The 3,647-nt window shown below is 53.1% G+C and overlaps 1 protein-coding gene across 1 annotated transcript in view; it reads right to left on the bottom strand.

Annotated features, from left to right (window-relative positions):
• GPRC5A (G protein-coupled receptor class C group 5 member A) overlaps positions 1-3,010 on the bottom strand; it is a 22,702-nt gene extending 19,692 nt beyond the window's left edge. The window contains exon 1 of the mRNA XM_017528103.2: positions 2,126-3,010. The gene's annotated coding sequence lies outside the window, so the exon portion shown is untranslated. The remainder of the gene's footprint in view (positions 1-2,125) is intronic.
• Positions 3,011-3,647: the final 637 nt, after the last annotated feature.

Here is a 3,647-nt window from a genome sequence, read left to right as displayed (position 1 = left end):
AGGAGAAGGAGAAGGAGAAGGAGAAGGAGAAGGAGAAGGAGAAGGAGAAGGAGAAGGAGAAGGAGAAGGAGAAGGAGAAGGAGAAGGAGAAGGAGGAGAAGGAGAAGGAGAAGGAGAAGGAGGAGAAGGAGAAGGAGAAGGAGAAGGAGAAGGAGAAGGAGAAGGAGAAGAAGAAGAAATGTACAGACCATATAGTTTGACCACAGTGCAATAAAAATAACAATGAAAGAAGAAACAAACACCCTGAACTACTTGGAAAGTCAAAGACTCCTCAAGCAAAAATACTATTCAATTTATTGTTTACTATATCACTATATTAATTCCTCAGCTTAATCTGGGGACTTAAATTCAAAAAGAATACTAACAGATACTTATTTAGTCCCCATATTAAGCTATTTAGCAGTGGACCCAGAATGAGACGAATAAAATCACACTGTCAAAATTGTTCTTCATACCCTGTTGTCTTAAATAACCATTAAAGACTAGAATACAAAAAAGCAGGTTCTAAAGAGGACTCCCAAGGTGATGTGTGCAGATAGAGAGGGGCTAGACTCTAAACACAGGAGAGGAAATTGGGGGTCTCCACAACACCCCTATAGGGAACTCAGGCCCAGGCCCTTGCGGGGTCACAGTTCCATGTTCCCACAGAGCTGGGAGGAGAAATCAGTCGTCCTGGCTCAAGGTTGAGCACTCTTCCCAGGAAACCAAAGGGTTCTGTTCATTCCATTCAGCCCTCGCCACACTCTTGGAGGTGCCACTGGTCTCCCACATGGCACCTCTCCCAGCCCTTCCTTCCCCTCATTCCTTCCCTCGCCTAGCAGACACCAGCAGGAAAACCTGGAGGGTGGGTGCCACCCACTGCCCTCACCCCTCCCATGGTCCCTAGCCCACATTGTATCTGAAGTGGCTCAAGTGTTCCCCTTCAGAAATGAACCCTCCGCAGTGGCTGATTGGCCGAACCCTTCAACAGGTGTGGTGTTTACACAAGCCTCTGAGGAGAAAATCAGCCTGGAAAGATGTCAGGAATGAAAAGTCCTTCAAATTCCTTGATTCTGAGCAGGTTTCAGCTGTTGGCTAGCCTTTCCCATGGATGTTTAGAGCTATGTGCTAGCCTTTCCCACGGATGTTTAAAGCTATTTGCCAGCCTTCCCTGTGGATGTTTAAGGGACCATCCTGAACAGCATCTAGGGAATTCCCAAGTCCTATCTTTAGAGTTGGTGGTGGAAGGTGAGCTCTCAGTGCACATTCAACTTCCATCTGTCCCGGGTTCCTGAGCAACTCCAGGGACATCAGAGTGGAACTGACCACCACACACATCAAGAGAAAAGGGATGGGCTTCTAGATCTAATTCCCCAAACTCAGAAGGGTTCTTTGCAGCATGTGGGTAAAGAAGCAGCTATCCGCTGGGCGCGGTGTTCACGCCTATAATCCCAGCACTTTGGGAGGCTGCGGCGGGCGGATGGCCTGAGGTCGGCAGTTCGAGACCAGTCTGGCCAATATAGAGAAATCCTGTCTCTACTAAAAATACAAAATTAACCGGGCGTAGTGGCACACGCCTGTAATCTCAGCTATTCTGGAGACTGAGGCAGGAGAATCGCTTGAACCCGGGAGGCGGAGGTTGTGGTGAGCCGAGATCATGCCGTTGCACTCCAAGCTGACCAACAAAAGCAAAACTCTGTCTCAAAAAAAAGTAGCTGTCCCCGTGTCCTCCTCCTGCCCCTGCCACTTGTTTCCCACTCCCCCTCCAGTCCCAGGCCCTTCGCGTCCTTTGAGATCTTTCTCCCGCTATTCTTTTCCTTCAGAGTAATCCCAGAGCTACTCACCTCTGCCTGGCTGTATTCCACCTACTCAAAGTTTGTAGAATGTGTCCGAGTAGAAACGGTTACCCTAATTATCTCTTTGTTCTCCGACTCTGTCTTAGCCTGGGAAACCCGCAACGAAAAAAATAATCCTGAGATGTTAAACTAGAGGAACTGTTTCCAAGGGAATTTTTTTCTCATAGCCAACTCTATTCCATTACCAGGATTTCTCTCCTCTTCTACCCCACCCCTCCCAACGCCTCGCTCTCCCCAGGCGATTTAAATCCGGGGGCCCTCGCGCGCTGGGCTCCCGGCGCCTCACTCACCCTAGTGCCTAGGCTTTGGCCGTGAACTTGGTGCGGCTTCCCGCGCGCAAGAGGGCAGCAGGCGAGCCCCTCAATGCTGGGGGAGCCCTCGGGCAGCTATCCCGCCCTCGCGCGCAGAGCAGTTATAAAGGCGGCCCTCGCTGGAGGGAGGGAGCCAGCGAGGGGTGAGCAGAGGGACAAGGGGCGGGGGAGGGTCGGGGAGAGGACACGCCTATTCCAGTTCCACGGCACTTCATGCTATTATGAAAATAAAGTCCCCGTGCCAGGGAATGACCCAGAAGCCGTCTGACGTCAGAGGCACAGTCACCCCTGGAAGCGGGGCGGGGGTGACCACCCCGGCCCCGCCCAGCGCATCGAACTCCTCAGGGACGCGCGCACGCGCTGGTCCCACGCCGCGGGTTAGAGAGCGGAGCCGGAGCAGACCTGCTCCACACGGGCCCCGCCGGCTGTCACCTCCCGGGGGAGCCACACCCGTCTCTCCGCAGGCACTGCCGTCCACCCGGGGCAAGGGCCGAACCCGCGAAACTGCAGCAGCTCCGCGGTGAAGTCCAGTGGGACAAGTCAGCCTTCTTCCACTTTCCTTCACCCTTAGCTTAGCCTTTCTCTCCATCACTCTCTCCCGGCCACTGCCTTGTGGGAAGCCAGATATAAGAAAAAGGAGACAGACACCTTCTCGGGGCTCCCCAGCCAAAGCCACGTGAAAGCCAGGGAAAACTTCCCCAGCAGGTCCATAGTCTGCCCAGCAGCTCCACCTGTCAGAGTCCAGACAAGCACCATTAGTGCTGCCCCGGGGCAGAGAGATCGGTATCCCTCTCTCCTTTGGTAGCTGCCTCTCCTAAAGCCTTGCCAATGAAGGCTGATTGAACGGGGGCGCCAGATGAAATTATGAAATGAAGGAATTTGCTTTGGTGCCTGGTTTCCCCTCCCTCCACTGCCCACTCCTCTTCCGGGATCAAGCCAATCGGACTGAAACTTGTCCTTGTTTACTTGTCAAACAACCCTGGAGAGGCTGCCGGCCTGCACCGGGGCTCAGGCCAGGTTCTGCCCCCTGCCTCACGGGAGGCAGGAGGGACGCTGCTTTGAAGGTAGGTGGTGATCAGTGCACTTGGTAAACTAATCAGGATTATTCTGCATATGAATAAATGGAGGAAGTCCCGGGGTTTCCCGGCTTTCTCCTCACTTCTCCCCAAACCCCAAGTTTCCAGAGCCTAAAGTGCTTTTAAAATTGACCTACTGGAGACTATGACCCACTGTTGTTAGGTTTTTATTTCGCTCTGAAAAAAACACAGGCGGTTCCTTGAGTGTTGGAACACTTCCCTTGAGGTGTGCAGCCCAGGGGTCCGAGAGTCCACCTGGTTCACTCCCAGGGCTCCCAGGGGTGTGTGTGGCAGAGAGGGGTGGGTACTGGGAGACTGGGGGGACTGCGAATGACCATGCTTTACAGTGTGTGCCATCCGCGAAGTCAAGGCTTCTTTCTCTCTGGACCCCAGTGTTATCTGTTCAAGGAGGAAGGTCAACTATA

This window comes from Cebus imitator, unplaced genomic scaffold (assembly GCF_001604975.1).
Source record: "Cebus imitator isolate Cc_AM_T3 unplaced genomic scaffold, Cebus_imitator-1.0 Scaffold2, whole genome shotgun sequence".
Taxonomy (NCBI): Eukaryota; Metazoa; Chordata; class Mammalia; order Primates; family Cebidae; genus Cebus; species Cebus imitator.
This window is presented reverse-complemented; position numbering and strand designations above follow the sequence as displayed.